The sequence below is a fragment of the Ursus americanus genome, chromosome 27 (assembly GCF_024610735.1).
Source record: "Ursus americanus isolate L20-20 chromosome 27, mUrsAme1.1.p, whole genome shotgun sequence".
In the NCBI taxonomy this organism is placed as follows: domain Eukaryota; kingdom Metazoa; phylum Chordata; class Mammalia; order Carnivora; family Ursidae; genus Ursus; species Ursus americanus.
The window spans coordinates 20,595,217-20,615,490 of record NC_142153.1 but is presented as its reverse complement, the minus strand read 5'-3'; the positions used below and the strand labels follow the sequence as shown (position 1 = coordinate 20,615,490).

Genomic DNA, 20,274 nt, shown 5'->3' with positions numbered 1-20,274 from the left:
GTAACTATATCGATCAAGTAAATGTTAATATAACTGACCTGCAGTTCATCTGGACATACAATAAGCCAAATGGGGTTCAACAGATTTATACATTTTGGTAACCGATTGGTTTTTTTCCTTTTTTATTGAATAAACTTGATATGTAATGTTGTGTAAGTTTAAAGTGCACAGAATGTCACTTTGATACATTTATATACTATGCTTGATGTCATGATAGTTATCATATAATTACAGTACAGTTATTATTTTCTATATTCACTATACTGTGCATTAGATCTCTATGGTTTCTTTACTCCTTGTTATAGCTTCGTACTCTTAAACACCATTACTTTTATCCTCACCCTCCCCTGTCCCACCATCTCCTGGTAACCACCATTTTATTCTGTTTTTTACAGGCTTAATTTTTTCAGATTGCACATATAAGTAATATCATACAGTACTTGTCTTTCTCTGACTTATCTCACTTAGCATAAGTTCCTATGTTGTTGCAAATAAGAGGGTATCTTTCTCATGGCTGAATAATATCCCATTGTGTATATATTTCATATCCTTTTCATTCATTAATCCACTGATAGGCATTTGGATTATTTCCATATCTTGGCTATTGTGAATAATGCTTCAGTAAACATGGGAGTGCAGATATCTCATCAAAATCATGTTCCCTTTTCCTTTGAGTATATACCCAGAAGGGAATTTCTGGATCACAGAGTAAATCTATTTTTAATTTTTTGAGGACACTCTCTATTGTTCTCCATAGTGGCTATACCAATTTACATTCCCACCAACAATGTATAAAGATTCCCTTTATACCACATCCTCACCAGCACCTCTTAGGTCTTGTCTTATAATGATAGCTATTCTAACAGGTGTGAGGTGATATCTCATTGTGGTTTGGATTTGCATTTCCGTTATGATTGGTAACGTTGAGCATCTTTTTGTGTGTCTGTTGGCTATTTTAATGTCCTCTTTGGAGAAATGTCTATTTAGTTCTTCTGCTCAATTCTTAACTGTATTACTGTTTTTGTTATTGAATTGCAAGACTTCTTTACATATTTTGGATATTAGCCCCTTAGCTGATAAATGGTTTGCAAAAATCTTCTCCCATTCTACGGATTGTCTTTTTAATGTGTTATTTTTCTCTTTGACGTTTTAAATTTTATATAGTCCTATTTGTTGAATTTTTGCTGTTGTTGTTTGTGCTTTTGGCATCATGCCCAAAAAGTTATTGCTGAAATCAGTACCAATGAACTTCTTCCTTTTATTTTCTAGTTTTATGGTATCAGGTCTTATGTTTAAGTCTTTGATTCATTTCAAGTTAATTTTTGTGAGTGGTGTTGAGGTAAGGGTCCAATTTCATGTTCTGCATATGTTTCTCCAATTTTCCCAACAAACTTTCCCCATTGGGTATTCTTGTCTCCCTTGTCAAATAGTTGACTGTATATGCTGGGGTTTAATTCTAGGCTCCCCCTTCTGTTCCACTGGTCAGCGTGTCTATTTTTGTGCTAGCATCACACTGTGTTTGGTACTATAGCTTTATAGTATAGTTTGGAAGCGTGATACCTCTAGCTTTCCTCTTTTTCCTCAGGATTGCTTTGACTATTTGGGGTCTTATGTGGTTCCACACAAATCTTAGGATTTCTTCTTCTAGTTCTGTGAAGAATGCCTGTGGTATTTTGATGGTGATTGCACAAAATCTATAGATGGCTCTGAGTAATACGGCCATTTTAACAATAGTAATTCTTATAATCCATAAACATGGAATGTTTTTCCATTTATGTCTTCAATTTCTTTCAGCAAAGTTTTGTAGTTTTCAATGTATTAATCTTTCACTTCCTTGGTTAAATTTATTCCTAAGTATTTTATTGTTTTTGATGCTGTTGTGAATGGGATGGCTTGCTTTCTTTTTCAGATGCTTCATCATTGGTGTAAAGGAATGCAATCAATTTCTGTATGTTTATTTTATATCTTGACACTTTACTGAATCGATTAATTACAACAGTTTTTTAACTGATTCTCTTTGTATTTTCTATATATTGGATCATATCATCAGCAAATAATGACAATTTTACTTCCTTCTCTCTGATTTGGATGCCTTTAATTTTTTTATCTTGCCAAATTGTTCTAGCTAGGACTTTCAGCACTAAATTGAATAGGAATAGTGAGAGTGGGCATTTCTTGCCTTGTTCCTGACTCAGTAGCAAACACTTTTAATTTCTCTCCATTGAGTATAATGTTAGCTATGACTTTGTTATATATGTACTTTATGACGTTGAGGTGTATTCCCTCTATACCTGTTAAGGGTCTTTATCATGAAAGGGTGCTCTATTTTGTCAAATGCTTTTTCTGAAACTATTGAGATGATCATATGATTTTTAAAATAAAGATTTTATTTATTTGAGAGAGAGAGAGAGAGTGGGAGCACAAGCAGAGGGAGTGGCAGAGGGAGAGGAAGAAGAAGGCTCCCTGACATGGGGCTGGGATCATGACCTGAGCCAAAGTCAGACGTTTGACTGAGCCACCCAGGTGTCCCAGATGCTCATGTGATTTTAATCTTTCATTTTATTGATGTGATGTATTAAATTTATTGATTTGCTTATGTTGAACCATCTCTTGGGATAAAATTCACTTGGTCATGGTGTATAATCCTTTTAATGTGTTCTTGGATTCAGTTTGTTAATATTTGAGAAATCTTGCATCTATATTCATCAGGGATATTGGTCTACAATTTTTTTTCTTGTGGTGTCCTTATCTGGTTTTGGGAACGAAGTAATGCTGGCCTCACAAAATGAGTTTGAGAGTATTCGCTCCTCCTCAATATTTTGGAAGAGTTTGAGGACAAACTGGCATTAATTCTTCTTTAAATGTATTTGGTAGAATTCTTCAGTGAAACTATCTGGTCCTGGAGTTGTCTCTGTTGGGAATTTTTTTTTTTAAATCACTGATTCAATCTTTCACTAATCCGATCTTTTACTGATCATTGATTCAATCATTACTGGTGGGTTTAGATTTTCTCTTTCTTCCTGATTCAGTCTTGGTAGGTTGTATGTTTCTAGAAATGTATCCATTTCTTCTAAGTTATATAATTTGTTGGCATATAATTATTCATAGTAATCTCTTATGATTCTATGTATTTCTACAGTATCAGTTCTAATATCTCTTCCATCATTGCTAATGTTATTTATTTAAATATTCTCTCTTCTTTCTCTAGCTAAAGGTTTATCAATTTTGCTTATTTTTTCAAAGAACCACTCTTAGTTCCATTGATCCTTTCTTTTTTTTTTTCTGGTCTCAATTTTTTTTGTTTCTGCTTTGATACTTCTTTTTGCTAACTTTGGACTTAATTTATTCTGCTTTTTCTGGTTCCTTGAAATGTAGTTGGTTGTTTATTTGAGATCATTCTAATTTCTTAATATATATGTTTATTGCCATAAACTTCTCTTTCAGAACTGCTTTTGTTGCATCACAATATTTGACTTATTTTATTTTCATTTTCATTAGTATTGAGATGATACTTTATTTCCCTTAGGAATTTTTCTTTGACCCAATGGTTGTTTAGAAGTGTGTGTCCATTTTCTAAAGTGTGGTTCAATTCCAAAGTTTCCTTGTTAATTTTCTGTCTGAACAATCTATCCATTATTGATAGTAGGGTATTGAAATTTCTTACAATTATTATATTGTTGTCTACTTCTCCCTTAAGATCTGCTATTAATTGCTTAATATATTTTGGTGCTTGGGTGTTGGGAGTATATATGTCTATAATTGTTATATCTTCTTGACAACTCACTCCTTCTATTTTTACATCATGACCTTCTCTGTCTCTTTTTATGCTTCTCGGGTTTACATCTGTTTTGTGTAATGTAAGTCTGGCTTTTCCTGCCTTCTTTTCATTTCTGTTTGGAAATTCATTTTCCATCCTTTCACTTTGAGCCTCTGTGAGTCATTAGAGCTGAAATGAGTCTCCCACAGGCAGCATTTATTTGGGCATTTTTTTTTCTTCATCCAGCCACTCTGTGCCTTTTGATTGGTGAATTCAATCCATTTACATTTATAGTGATTACTAATATGTAAGGATTTACTACTGCCATTTTATCTTTTGCCTTTTGGTTATCTCACCTCACCATTGTCATTTTCCTTCTATTTTTGTCTACCTGTGTATGTTGGCGGTTTCCCATGGTGATCTGCTCAGGCTCCCCGCTTTTTTTTGGTTTCTTTTTTAAAATGTCTCATGTCTCTGCTCTAGATTTTTGCTTTATGGTTACTCTGAACTTTACATAAAACATCTTATAGATAAAAGAGTCTTTTCTCTTCTGACAGAAATTTAATCTTCATTAACCTATAAATATCCTATCCTTTTACTCTTCTCTTTTCATATTTTTGATGTCACAAATTATCTTTTTTATGTGATTTTGTTACCAAGTTGTAGTTATTCTTAATGCTCTTTTCCTTTATTTATAGTTAAGAGTTTAATATACTATTCTAAAAAAAGACCTGCAGTATTCTGACTCTTTATCACCTTAATCTAAGTTTTGTGTACTTTTCTCTTCTCATTTCAGCTTACAGAGCTCATTTCAACATTTGTTGAAAGGCAGGTCTAGAAATGGTGAACTCCTCAGCTTGTTTTTTATGGGGTTTTTGTTTTGTTTTGTTTTTATGTCTAGGAAAGCCTTTATTACTCTTTCATATCTGAAAGATAACTTTACCAAATAGAGTATTCTTGGCTGGCAGTTTTTATCTTTTAATATTTTGAATATGTCATTCCACTCTCTCCTGGACTGTAGAGTTTTGGCTGAGAAATCTGCTAATAGCCTAATGGGCATACCCTTGTAGGTTACTGTCTAAAGACGGTCTTTCTGCAGATAATAAGGTATTCAATTAGCTTCATGGACTTACACATCTTCTCCAGGTTAGGGAAGTTCTCAGCTATTATTTCTTTAAATATGATCTCTGCTCCCTTCTCCCTCTCATTTCCTTCTGGGATACCCATTATCCCTATGTTGGCTTTTCTAATGGAACTGGATAGTTCTCCTAGTGTTCCTTCACTTTTTAAAAAATCGTAGTTCTCCCCTCTTTCCCTTTAATTATTTCTATGTTTCTATCCCTGAGCTTGCTAATCTCTCTTCCATATAATTTGCTCTACTTCCAATGCATTCTAACACATTCTTCATCTTATTTATTGAGCTCTTTACTTCTAGAATTTGTTTGATTCTTTCTTAGATTTTTAATATTTTTGATAAAGTATTCCTTCTTTTCATTAATTTTACTCCTGGGGTCACTGTATTGCCTTTCTCAGTTTCCTTGTATCTTGCTGAATTTTTTCATAACAACTATTTTAAATTCTTTACCAGTTAGATCACAATATACCATGCCTTTAGGTTCAGTTGCTGAATACTGATTTTATTTTTGTGATATCATATTATTATGATTTTTCATGGTATTTGATGAGAAGTGCCTCTGCCACTACATTTGAAGTAGCATTTCTTATTTAGGAAAGGTTCTGTTTACTTTGATTCTAAAAGTTTATCAAGTTGGTAGTTAGGAACCTTCCTTTTGTTTTCTAAAAGGTGACCCTGTAACACAAGTCTTTGCTTTCTCTTACCTGACCTGGGAGTACACACATTAAAAAAAAAGAAAAGAAAAGAAAAGAAAAAAGAAAGAAAAAAGAAAAAGCATGGTGGCAAAGTGGGGGAGGTGTGTTTACTTATGGCCTGAGGTGCTGGCTGTTCCCAAGGTCCAGTAGAGGTATCCTCAATTGGGAGGGGGTTCCAAAGGTCTATGGTTCACCTTGCCTCCCAGGGAAGACAGCAGGTGACACTTTTCTTCAATTTTCTTTATCTGTCTACTTCCTCTCCTTTCCTTCCACCCAATCACTACAGTCTCTCCTCAAAGACAGCAACTAGTCCCTCCAGCTGCAGCACATATGGCCAGGCAGACCCCACTCACTACCTATATCCTTTACCTCCTTTGACAAAAAGTTCTGCTGACACACTGCTAGACTGACCTCTGCCTTCCCTGCCATCACTGCTGCTGCTGCTTCTAGCTCTGCCACTTTCTCCACAGTCCCATCCACTCGCTTTTTTTTTTTTTTAATTATGATATGTTAGTGACCATACAGTACATCCTTAGTTTTGGACGTAGTGTTCCATGATTCATTGTTTGTGTGCAACACCCAGTGTTCCATGCAATATGTGCCCTCCTTAATACCCATCACCAGGCTAACCCATCCTCCCACCCCCCTCCCCTCTAAAACCCTCAGATTGTTTCCCAGAGTCTGCAGTCTCTCATGGTTCATTTCCCCTTCTGTTTACCGCCCCACTTCATTTTTCTCTTCCTTCTCCTACTGATCTCCCTGCTATTACTTATGTTCAACAAATGAGAGAAACCATATGATAATTATCTTTCTCTGCTTGACTTATTTCACTTAGCATAACCTCCTCCAGTCCCATCCATGTTGATGCAAATGTTGGGTGATCATTCTTTCTGATGGCTGAGTAATATTCCATTGTATATATGGACAACACCTTTATCCATTTGTCTATTGATGGGCATCTTGGCTCCTTCCACAGTTTGGCTATTGTGGACAATGCTGCTATGAACATTGGGGTGCATATGGCCCTTCTCTTCACTATGTCTGTATCTTTGGGGTAAATACCCAGTAGTGCAATGGCTGGGTCATAGGGTAGCTCTATTTTTAACTTTTTGAGGGACCTCCACATGTTTTCCAAAGTTGGCTGTACCAACTTGCATTCCCACCAACAGCGTAAGAGGGTTTCCTTTCTCCACATCCTCTCCAACATTTGTTATTTCTTGCCTTGTCAATTTTTGGCATTCTAATTGGTATAAGGTGGTATCTCAATGTGGTTTGCTTTGAATTTCCCTGATGGCTAATGATGAACATTTTTTCATTTGTCTGTTAGCCATTTGTATGTCATCGTTGGGAAAGTGTCTGTTCATATCTTCTGGCCATTTTTTTGATTTGATTATTTGTATTTTGGGTATTGAGCTTCAGAAGTTCTTTATAGATGTTTATACAGCCTTTTATCTGTAGTGTCATTTGCAAATACCTTCTCCCATTCCGTGGGTTGCCACTTTGTTTTGTTGACTGTTTCCTTTGATGTGCAGAAGCTTTTTATCTTGATAAAGCCCCAAAAGTTCATTTTTGCTTTTGTTTCCCTTGCCTTTGGTGATGTGCCATGAAATAAGTTGCTGTGGCCAATGCCGAAAAGGTCATAGCCTATATTCTCTTCTATGATTTTGATGGATTCCTGTCTCACATCAAGGTCTTTCATCCATTTGGAGTTTGTCTTTGTGTATGGTGTGAGACAGTGGTCAAGTTTCATTCTTCTGTATATGGCTGTACAATTTTCCCAGCACAATTTATTGAAGAGACTGTCTTTTTTCCACTGGATGTTTCTTCCCGCTTTGTCAAAGACCATAGAGTCAAGGGTCCATTTCTGGAGTCTCTATTCTGTTCCATTGGTCTATGTGTCTGTTTTTGTGCAAGTACCATGCTGTCTTGGTGATCACAGCTTTGTAGTATAGCTAGAAATCAGGCAACGTGATGCCCCCAGCTTTGTTTTTCTTTTTCAACATTTCCTTGGTGATTCGGGGTCTTTTTTGGTTCCACAAATTTTAGGATTGTTTGTTCCAGCACTTTGAAAAATGTCATTGGTATTTTGATCAGGATGGCACTGAAAGTATAGATTGCTCTGGGCAGCATAGACATTTTAACTATGTTTATTCTTCCGATCCATGAGCATGGAATATTTTTCCATCTTTTTATGTCTTCTTCAATGTCTTTCATCAGTGTTCTATAGTTTCTAGGGTATAGGTCCTTTACTTCTATGGTTAGGTTTATTCCGAGATATCTTATGGGTTTTGGTGCTATTGTAAAAGGAATCGATTCCCTAATTTCTCTTTTTTCAGTCTCATTGTTAGTGTATAAATGCAACTGATTTCTGAGCATTGGTTTTGTATCCTGCCACATTACTGAATTGCTGTATGAGTTCTAGTAATTTGGGGGTGGAGTCTTTTGGGTTTTCCATATAAAGTATCATGTCATCTGCAAAGAGAGAGAGTCTGACTTCTTCTTTGCCAATCTGAATACCTTTTATTCTTTTTTGTTGTCTGATTGCTGTTGCTAGGACTTCTAGTACTATATTGAACAATAATGGCGAGAGTGGGCATCCTTGTCGTGTTCCTGGTCTTAAGGGAAAGGCCCTCAGCTCTTCCCCATTGAGAATGATATTCGCTGTAGGCTTTTCATAGATGGTTTTTACAAAATTGAGGAATGTACCCTCTATCTCTACACTAAGGGTTTTAATCAGGAAAGGATGCTGTATTTTGTCAAATGCTTTTTCCGCATCGAGAGGATCATATGGTTCATGTCTCTTCTCTTATTAATGGGTTCTATCACATTGATCGATTTGGGAATGTTGAACCACCCTTGCACCCGAGGGATGAATCCCACTTAGTTTTGATGGATAACCCTTTTAATGTACTGTTGGACCCTATTAGCTAGGATCTTGTTGAGAATTTTGGCATCCATATTCATCAGGGATATCAGTCTGTAATTCTCCTTTTTGATGGGGTCTTTGCCTGGTTTTGGGATCAATGTAATACTGGACTCATAGAATGAATTTGGTAGTTTTCCTTCTGTTTCTATTTTTTGAAACAGCTTCAGGAGAATAGGTATTATTTCTTCTTTGAATGTTTGGTAGAATTCCCTGGGGAATCCCATCTTTCCCTGGACTCTTTTTTTTGGGGGGAGGTTTTTGATCGCTACTTCAATCTCTTCATGGTTAATCGGTCTATTTAGATAATCTATTTCTTCCTGTTTCAGTCTTGGTAGTTTATAGGTTTCCAGGAAGGCATCCATTTCTTCCAGGTTGCTTAATTTATTGGCATATAGTTGTTGGTAATAGTTTCTAATGATTGTGTCTATTTCCTTGGTGTTAATCATGATCTCTCCCCTTTCATTCATAATTTTATTAATTTGGGTCCTTTCTCTATTCTTTTGAATAAGTCTGGCCAGTGGCTTATCGATCTTATTAATTCTTTCAAAGAACCAGCTTCTAGTTTTGTTGATCTGTTCTACTGTATTTCTGGTTTCTAATTCATTGATCTCTGCTCTAATCTTAATCAATTGTCTTTTTGTGTGTGGCTAAGGCCTGTTCTTCTGTTCCATCTCCAGCTTTTTAAGGTGTGAGTATAAGAACTGCATTTTAGATTTTTCTATTCTTTTGAGTGAGGCTTGGATGGCTATGTATTTTCCCCTTGGGACCGCCTTTGCAGTGTCCCATTGGTTTTGGACCGATGTGTTTTTGTTCTCATTGGTTTCCATAAATTGCTTAAGTTCTTCTTTAATTTCCTGATTTACCCAATCTTTTTTTTTTTTTTAAGATTTTATTCATTTATTTGACAGAGAGAGAGGCAGCAAGAGATGGAACACAAGCAGTGGGAGAGGGAGAAGCAGGCTTCCCGCCAAGCAGGGAGTCCAATGCAGTGCTCGATCCCAAAATGCCAGGATCATGACCTGAGCCGAAGGCAGAAGCCTAATGACTGTGCCACCCAGGCAGCCCAACCCAATCATTCTTAAGCAGGATGGTTCTTAGTTTCCAAGTGTTTGAGCTTCTTCCAAATTTTTTCTTGTGACTGAGTTCCAGTTTCAAAGCATTGTGGTCTAAGAATATGCAGGGAATAATCTTAGTCTTTTGGTATCGGTTGAGACCTGTTTTGTGACCCAGTATATGGTCTATTCTGGAGAAAGTTCCATGTGCATTAGAGAAAATGAGTTGTTTTAGGGTGTAGTGTTCTGTATATATCTATGAGGTCCATCTGGTTCAGCATTTCATTCAAAGCTCTTGTTTCTTTGTTGATTTTCTGCTTAGGTGATCTGTCTGTTGCTGAGAGTGGAGTGTTGAGGTCCCCTACTATTAACATATTATTATCTATATGTCTCTTTATTTTGGTTAACATTTGACTTATGTAGTTGGCAGCTCCGCTATTGGGGGCATAGATATTTATAATTATTAGATCCTCTTGTTGGATACACCCTTTAGGAATAATATAGTGTCTTTCTGTATCTCTAACTACAGTCTTTAGCTTAAAATCTAATTTGTCTGATATGAGAATTGCTACCCCAGCTTTCTTTTGAGGTCCATTGGCATGAAAAATGGTTCTCCATCCCTTCACTTTCAGTATGGATGTATCTTTAGGTTCAGAATGAGTCTCTTGTAGACAGCATATGGATGGGTCTTGTCTTTTTATCCAATCTGCAACCCTGTGGCGTTTAATGGGAGCATTTAGGCCATTCACATTGAGAGTGATTATTGAGAGATATGCTTTTAATGTCGTCATGTTGCCTGTGAAGTCCTTGTTTCTATAGCTTGTCTCTGTAAATTTCTGTTCTGTATCACTCTTGGGGTCTTTCTACTTTTATAGAACCCCCCTTAATATTTCTTGTAGGGCTGGCATGGTGGTCACATATTCTTTCAGTTTCTGCCAGTCTTGGAAGCTCCTGTCTCTCCATCCATTCTGAATGACAGCCTTGCTGGATAAAGGATCCTTGGCTGCATGTTCCTCTCACTTAGTGCTCTGAATTTGTCTTGCCAGCCCTTTCAGGCTTGCCAGGTCTCTGAAGACAGGTCTGACGTTATTCTGATGTTCCTCCCTTTGTATCTGAGGAATCTCTTCCCCCTCTCCGCTTTCAAGATTGTTTCCTTGGATCTAAGATTTGCGAAGATATGTCGTGGTGTTGGTCTGTTCTCATTGATCTTGGGAGGGGTTCTCTCTGCCTCTTGCACACGAATGCTTGCTTCCTTCACAGATTAGGGAAGTTCTCAGCTACAACTTGTTCAGATATCTCTTCTAGACCTCTCTCGGACCTTAGGGATGTGGGCTTCTTGTTTTTTCAGCCTGCCTTCTGGGGAAGTGGCCTGCCGCACAGATACTCAAGCAACCCTGTTTGGGCAGGGTTGCCCTGCCCCTGGGGGGGGCAGGATGGGTGCAGTAATAACCAGTTTTTCTGGGCTTTTGTTCTCTGGCGGCTTTCCCTGGGGGCTTTCTGTATCTCTTCTGAGAGTCAGAGTAGCAGTGACCACATCCAAACCTCAGTCTCAGAACAGAGATATTGCAGTCTGCTCTTTACTGAGCTCTCCAGGTCACATGACTGTTTCTGTTGGTGCTGCTAAAAACCGGCAGCATTACAGATTGTGGGCCCCATAGCCGCTCTCCCAGTCCTCACTCCCAGGGCTGGCATGTCTCTGCCCTTTGTGTTTCTAAAACGGCCAGCCACCCTGGTTTGCGCACACACGCTCCCAAGCTCCCAGTTTCAGTCTGGTTCGTGGGCTCCTGAGCTCCAGGTTTCAGTCTGGTTTCCCCGCAGCTACCAGTCTGCTAGTGTGGCCACTCCCCAGTGTGAGAAGCTTCTGCCTTCCCAGTGCACCAGCGCAGCAGCTCCCTCCCCCTGCCATTTATCTTCCGGTATCTGCACGCAGACTCTCAGCTCCCCGCTTCATACCTCGAGACCAAGCACCGGAGATGTTATGTTTGTAAAGATCCAGATGTATCTTCTTTATCTCAGTCTGATTTCATGGGTGTTCAGGATGGTCTGGTAGATATCCAGCTCGATTCAGGGGACAGGTTGAAATAGGGTCCCCTACTCCTCTGCCATCTTTCCCCGCCTCCCATCCCTTCACTTTCAAGTGCAAGACGGATGAATCTCTTAGGTGTCCTGGTGTGCTCTACAGAGGCACTTTTTTTTTCCTTCGGTTATAGAAGTCGATATAAATTGAAGGTGAGAGAAAAAAGTAATGCAAAGCCCAGGACCCAATGACTTCACTGGAGAATTCCACCAAACATTTAAAGAAGAATTAATATCAATCCTTTAAAAAATTAAAGAGAATATAACACTTCAAAAATCATTTGACTAAGCCAGCATTACCCTCATATCAAAATCAGACAAAGATACTACAAGAAAAAAGATAACTACAATATACCTGATGAACACTGACACAAAAATCTTTTTTTAAGATTTTATTTATTTATTTGATAGAGAGAGCACAAGTAGGCAGAGCAGCAGGCAGAGGGAGAGGGAGTAGCAGGCTCCCTGCTGAACAAGGAGCCTAATGCTAGACTCGATCCCAGGACCCTGGGATCATGACCAGAGCCAAAGGCAGACGCTTAATCGACTGAGCCACCCAGGCATCCCACTGACACGAAAGTCTTCAACAAAATACTAGCAAACTCAATTCAACACACATTAAAAGGATTAATCACCATGAACTAGTGGAATTTATTTCCTGAATAAATTACCACTTCTATTTAATATAGTCATGGAAGTTCTAGACGAAGAAATTAGGCAGTAAAAGCAATAGAGGGATTGAATTCAGAAAGGAAGAAGTAAAATTATTTGTGTTGAAGGATGACATGATCGTCTATAATGTAGAAAATATGAAAGATTACACATACACACGCACATACTATTAGAACTAATGAACAAATTCATACAAAAATCAACTGCATTTCTACACACTAACAACAAACAATCTACAAAGGAAATTTTTTTTAAAAAAATTCTATTTACAATAGCACCAAAAGGAATATAATACTTGGGAATGAACTTAATCAAGGAGATGAAAGACCTGTACACTGAAAACTATAAAACATCACTGAAAGAAATTAAACGAATAAATAAAGGGAAAAACATTCCATGTTAATGAATTAGAAGACTTAATATTACTAAAATAACCACACTACCCAAAATGCTCTACATATTCAGTGCAACCCTTATCAAAACTGTATGGCATCTTTTTGTAGAAATTGAAAAAAAATTCTAAAATTTGTATAGAACCACAAAAGACCCTGAATAGCAAAACAAACTCTCTTAAAAAAGACAGACAAAACTGGAAACCTCACACATTCTGATTTTAAAACATACTGCAAAGTTACAATATTCAAAACAGTATGATACTGGCATAAAAAAACACATTGATCAACTGAACAGAATAGAGCCCAGAAATAAATTCTCACATATATGATCCAATGACCTTTGAGAAAGGTGCCAAATTACACAATGGAAAAATGATACATTCTACAAATGGTGATACCCACATGCAAAGGAATGAAATTGGACTCTTATACCCTATACAAAAATTAACTCAAAATAAATTATAGACTTTAATATAAGACCTGAAACTATAAAATTTCTAGAAGGAAACAGAGAAAAACCTGTGTGACACTGAATTTGACAATAATTTCTTGTATATGACACCAAAAACACAGGTGACAAAAGAAAAATACATAAATGGAACTAGATCAACCTAAAAACTTCTGCACAGCAAAGGAAATAATCAGCAAAGTAAAAATTAACCTGTGAAACTACAGAAAATATTTGCAATCATATCACTGAATAAGGTGTTTTATATTCAGAATATATAAAAAAGTCATATGACTCAACAACAAAAACCCACAAATCATCCAATTTAAAAATAGGCAAAGAACTTGAACAGACATTTTTCGAAACAAGATATCGAAATGACCACCAAGCCATATGAAAAGATGTTCAATATCACTTATCATCAGGAAAATGCAAATTAAAACCCCAATCAGATATCACCTAACAACCACTAGGATGGCCACTGTCAAAAAAACACAAATTAACAAGCACTGGTAAGAAGAGGAGAATTTAGAACTACTGTTGATGGGGGTGTAATATGGTGCAACTGTTACGGAAAATACTATGGAGGTTCTCAAAATCAAAAAATGGAAATACCATATGATCTAGCAACTCCATTTCTAGGTGTATATCTAAAAAATTAAAACTGGATCTGAAAGAGATATTTGCACACTCATGTTTCCTTCACCCTTATTCACAATGGCCAACAGGTGGAAGTAACCCAAATGTCCACAAGCAAGTGAATGAATTTGTAAGAATACTTAATAAATTGATTCTTTAATTATTTGATGCAGTCTTCTTTAAAAATTATAAAAAGATCTATTTGCTACTTGGAAGTAACCCTAAGGAAACTGGACAAGAGCTTGCCACCAATAGATTATTAAATTTTGCATTAAGATATTAAAACAGATTATAATAACTGGAGAGATATTTCATGTGTGAAAATAAGACACTGTAATAAATATATTTGTTCAACTCAAATTAACTTATACCTTTACTGTGATTCCAATAAAAAATCCAACACAATCCTTTACTTAGTTGATGTCATAACTTGAAAACTTATTTGAGAGCTCCTACAGCCACTAATAAAGTAATCCCAAAGAAGTGTTATCAAGTCTTAACATAAAACTAAAAGTAATTTACATAGAGCCCTCGAATAGATCTAACCTATATTGAAACATAAAATATTTGTAGATCAGGAGAAGGGAAGAACTTTTCAATAATTTAATACTGAGACAACTGGTTATCCATACAGAACAAACAATGGCAATGGTAATTGAACTCTATTTCACAGCATGCATTTATCTTTAATTTTTTTTTTTTTTGAGAGAGCACGCATGCATGCAAGTGGGGTTGGGGGAAGGGAGAGGGAGAGAGAGAATCTTCAGCAGGCTCCTCGCTCAGAGCAGAGCCCTATGTGGGGCTGGATCTCGGGACCCTAAGACCATGACCTAAGTCAAAATCAAGAGTTAAACGCTTAACCCATTGAACTACCCAGTGGCCCTCACAGCATGCACTTAAACAAGGAAGTATAAAACAAATGTATGAAACTTTCAGAATGTTTTTATAGCCTTGGTATAGGGAAGCATTTCCTAAACAAAACACAGAAAATAATGATCATTTAAGAACTCAAAAATTCACCACTTTAAAATTGAGAAAGAAATGCGTTCATTAAAGGACAGACACCTTTTAAAACTGAAAAGACAAACTACGAATTAAGAAAAGATACTTGCAAATTAAATACCAACAAAGAATTAATAATAAGAATACACAAAGTTCTTCACCATATAAATCAACAGAAAATCATCCAATAAAAGATGAGGCAAGAGATATGAATAGGCATTTTCATAGAAGAAACACAAGTGGTCAGTAAGCATAAGAATATATGTTCAACTTCTTACTAATTAGAGAAATGCAAGTTAAAACCAAAATGAATAATCAGATACAATTTTACACTGAAGAGAATAGCAAAAATATAAAACCAAAGTCGGACAATACCAAGTATTGGTGAGAATGTGAAGCACAACAAAAATAATCATACACAGTCTGTGGCCATGTAAAAGTTATATGGAAAACTGTATATGCAGTTGGGTGGATATGTATTATTGACTTAGCTAAATTATAATTATGTTTCCCAGCATTGTCTCCCTGCAAATTTCCAAATTAATGTATGCCACCAGAGATAACTTATGCAAGACCAGCAGGCAGAAGGAAAGCAGTAGTTATGTTCTCCATGCTTGAAAGATCAGTTCAGAATACTCAGCACTGATGCAGTTTACGCATACTGTCACTTATCTGATGACTCACCAGGGTGGTATGAGACACCAGTCAGCCCACAGCTCCTATGGCTCCTCTGACTCCTGCAGGATTTTCATTGCACCAGGTGCTTATCAGCCCTGTGCTGAAGAACACCATGTTCTCCTAGAAGATATGCTCATCATCAAATTTGTAGACCTAGAAGCAGAAAAAGACAAAGTTTTAGTTCGTCCTCATGGATCCCAGCTTGTCCATTCTCTACCCTATTTAATATCATCTCTTCCTGACTGTCTGCCATGTTGACTTTAAACTCCAATACCAAACACAAAACAACAGCTTCATAAAGACTGTTTAACCAGCTCCCACATATGCATAAGGTCAAATTCTTAAAGTATCTTCTATACATATCACTCATAGGATTCTGTTCCTTTGATTAAACCTTGACTGTCCAGCTGATTATGAAATGAAAAAAATAATACAAGTTCTAAGCAAGTAATAGCTTCCTATGTCATCAACAATGAAAAATATACTGATTTTACCTTCTTTTTCTGATAAATTTATTTAAGGACAAATAATACACAAAATTCACCATTTCTTTAAAATGTATGCTTAACACCAATGTGCTTTCTTTCTCTTGACCTTTACTCAGGGTTAAATTTAGCATTGATGGGAAGCATAATTCATAATAAGGCTTGGTGCTCCCTCCGAGAAAAATGAATGCCATCAACAGGGGTGAAGTATCCAGAGAGTCTGGGGCAGATTTAGATGTCACCTATCAGCCACAGAGCATTTGTGCAAAGGACTGATCTAAGAAACAGCATCCTATGAAGAAATTAAAGCCAGGCAGGGAATCCAATATCCAAGGCAATCTAAAAGAGTTAAAGAGAACAGAACACCAGTGAAACAAATGGATTGAAACGGAGGCACAAGGAATGAAAAATAAATTTGTAAATTTGAAGGTGAGAGGTACAGCCTAGAAGAATCCTCTGAGCAAAGGAAGGCAGCTATAGCTGGTAATTTTTCTAATGGTCTCTGGTGAGGGCAATGAAAGCAAGTAACACCTGTGATTTTACTGTGATCATTACATTTTTTTTCCCCAAAAAGCACTTTATTCTTTACAGATACCACAGAAGATTCTGGGGGACTCAACGACATGCTGACCCGAGGAAAGCATTACAAATATACAACTTGTAAAATTAAATGACAGAATATAGTTCAGTTAAACTATTGATAACAACACATAAGCCTCATATATCTGGATTTCAGTATTTGGATCAATATTTTAATTACCAAAGTATTCTGGCATTATGCTATATGGACATCCATTAATAAATGCTCAATTACCTAAGGATACAATATGAGGAAATATTATTTAGCACTGGTAAAATGAGAAGTAATAATATGAATTTCTAATTCCAATAAATTTTAAAATATTTCTAAAGAAATAAAAATAAATACTATTCCAAGTCTTAGGAAAAAAGAATTATGAGGACCATAACCAGTAAAAACATGTCTTGACCCTGTATTCAGATTTAAATTTTGTTCTTTTTAAATTTTCAACCTTTTCTTTTTTTTAAATGTTCAAAGGTATTTTATTTTATTTTTTTAATAATAATTTTTTATTATGTTATGCTAGTCACCATACAGTATATCCTTAGTTTTTTATTTTTTGTATCCACATTCATTGTGCTGTTTTGATGCAATAATCTGTTCTTAAAATTGAGTGTTACAGATGGTCCAAATGCTGCATTGTATTTTAAACTTAATCAATAGCTATTTGTCTTACTTCTAGGATAGTTTTTTTATAAAGAGAGATGCCTTTATTTATGTTCCTAATTTTAGGGACTCTGTACAGTCCTATACTAGATTATCAGAGCTAGGATAGCAAAATGATAGTGAGTTAGTTACCTCAACTTCTGTGATTATAAGCAATTTCAGTGGCAGGTACTATATACAAAAGTATGTAAACAGTTTTCTATAAAAACCATTATTTTAAGATGCTGTTTCTGATGAAAACTTTCACATTTTCCAGTTTATACTTTCATAGTCATTACTAAACAAACCTTTGAATGTAAGAGAAAGGTCCATTGTCTGTTTTGGTGAACAGACTTAACCAGAAACTCAACTTGAGAATGACAAGATATAAGTATAAATTTGTCTTAAATACTATGGGGAAATAATTTGTTGTAACTGGGACGTAAATACCTGCTAACCTTCTTGTTTTTGTAGCTCAACAATGATAACCTAGAGTTCTGAATTTTCAAAAAAGCATTCGTGACCCATAGCTTCTCATAATCCCAAAGGTTCTCTAATAAAGATTTGTGGGGTTGGTTCTACTGTAACATTAATCAAGATCAAATTAACCATCTATGGCTTATAATAAAGTAGTCCTAGTGTCTATCGCCTTCTTTTCTAAATAGTTTATCAATGGGGTTTTATACTGGATTAAATTCCTGGCTTTCAGAGCAAAACTTCTCAAGTCTTGACTCTTACAATTTATATGATAAATAAAAATCAATACAAGTGCTTAAAAAAAATCAATACAAGTGCTTTTGTTAATTGTGTAAAAATGAGAAAGCCAGAATATCTGGAACAGAAACAGAAGAACCCCAGGTTTAAGAGTACTAATCTGGTTTCCAATATTAGGGCTTCTGAATTAAAATTGTTCTCAAACCACCCTCTTACCGCATAAACTACCATTTTTCCTGTAATTATGAACCATATTTACAATGGTCCTTAGAACATGTGCATTACAAAAATGTTTCTTTTGCTCTAACTCCCTAACTTTTCCATACCACAAAAAGTAAAACACAAGACAATACAACTAATTCATTTTCACAGCTTTAAACACTGCTAGAACTCAAGAAGTATAAACGTTACAGGGGCGCCTGGGTGGCACAGCGGTTGAGCGTCTGCCTTCGGCTCAGGGCGTGATCCCGGCGTTATGGGATCGAGCCCCACGTCAGGCTCCTCCGCTAGGAGCCTGCTTCTTCCTCTCCCACTCCCCCTGCTTGTGTTCCCTCTCTGCTGGCTGTCTCTCTCTGTCAAATAAATAAATAAAATCTTTAAAAAAAAAAAAAAAGAAGTATAAACGTTACAGAATTTCATAGATATTTGAAGTGAATCATCTATTTAAACCCTCTCACATTTTACATGAGGGAATTAAAGAACCCCAAAATGTAAACAATGGGCCCAAAGTCATAGACCTAAAAAGAAAATTTGAACTAGAACATAAATATGTGATTGCAAGCTCAAATTATTGTCCAGCGGGTCCTACAAACATAGAATTTTAGAGCAGAAAGATCATCTAGTTCAATCCCTTTATTTTATAGAGGAACACACTGGGCTACAGGTTTGCTTAATGGGGGAAGATCATTCACGGAGTTTGTCAAATAGAGGAGCTGAAACCCTGAAAATGCTTCCTAAGCTTCCACACATAAGTAGACAGCACAGCCTTAATCTATATTCCTTGAGGAATCCCTTTTCTGGAAGTTATTATTACTTTTCTACACTTTGAGACCCAAATAATAAACTCATAGCTTCATTTCAAAACAAAGTATATTTTCAAAGGCAATTTTCCAACATCAAAATAATTCAGTCCAGCCAAAACTTACTCACTGGAACAGGCACTTTGTACTTGGGGCTCTTCCACGTACAAAGATAAACAAAGACTGAAAGCAGCTTTTATTCTAGAAAGAGTGACAGACGAGCCAAAACCCAACTCCCAAGCAATAAAACAAATAAATACAGGAAATCATTTAACGTATTAATAAATGCTATGACTAACATTCTAATGTTGTGTGAGACTTTTTTCTAATTTGAATGATTTAACAACTAAAAAAATAGTTCACTACGAAGTGGCCTGATAAACAGGGAGTTTGGAAAAGATTTCTGTAGCAATTCATACAGACTGCCAAAAATTGCTAGAGGGGTTATACTGTTGGAGCGTGTGTGTGTTTTAGACACAGTTCATTTTCCGCCAACCTTATTTCCATTTTCTGTTGAAAAGTGCAAGAAGAGCTTACGATCCTCGGCGGCCATGTTCCTCCCCCTGCAAAACACCAGCAGTGGGATCTGCAGACTGCGTTGAGCAGGGCACTGGCGCAGAGGCACAGAGGGGAACGGCCTACCTTCAGGCCAGTCCGCAAACGCAGGTTGAGTTGCAGTAACCTCAGGAACTGGCGTAGTCCACCCACCTGAAGCTCCTCCTCGGTCACAGCCTTTTCCGCAAGGGCTACTTCTCCCTTTTCCCTCTCTTCGGAAGGTCTGTAGAAGTAGGTGGGACCTCCCGTGGGTGCTCGCGAGAGCTGGAGCGCTCATGCGCAGAAACTCCGGCACGGCACCCACTGCGTCAGGCCACTAAGCGAGCTCCCTCATTGTTGCATGGGGTGGCAATGTCCACACGGTGCAGAGGGGAGTCTGTATTACACAGAGCAGGTTCACATAGGCAGTCTCTGTGAGAGGCTGGTGGTCAGCCCTGGGATCAGTAACTACCAGAGGTCTGGGCTCCCAGGAGGCTGCCTGGATCTGGTTAGTGAAGGTTCCGAAATAGGAGTGGCCACAGTGCAGCCGCAAACTGCGGCATAGCTCGCTGGCCAGTATTGCTGAAGCATAGGACCCTGACGTCAGCTGGGTTTTCAATGGCAACAATGTTGCAAGCTCCTAGCCGAAGCCTCTCCCAGGTTCTCTAGATGAATGACATAGATGCCATTGTTTTTCCTTTTGCAAATGCACTGTTCCATTTGGAGGTCAAGGTAGGTACCATCTAAGTGGATTCTAAATCTGAATCTAAATGCAATGAATTGAAGATATTCTTCTTCATCATTTGCAGGACAGCAAGGGCT

General features: G+C 37.0%; 1 long non-coding RNA gene across 1 annotated transcript in view; it reads right to left on the bottom strand.

Annotated features, from left to right (window-relative positions):
* Positions 1-19,690, bottom strand: part of LOC123799403 (uncharacterized) — a 296,779-nt gene extending 277,089 nt beyond the window's left edge. The window contains exons 1-2 of the long non-coding RNA XR_006781607.2: positions 19,561-19,690; positions 15,482-15,628 (exon numbers count right to left, since the gene is read on the bottom strand). This is a non-coding gene — a long non-coding RNA (uncharacterized LOC123799403). The remainder of the gene's footprint in view (positions 1-15,481; positions 15,629-19,560) is intronic.
* Between the last annotated feature and the right edge of the window lie 584 nt (positions 19,691-20,274).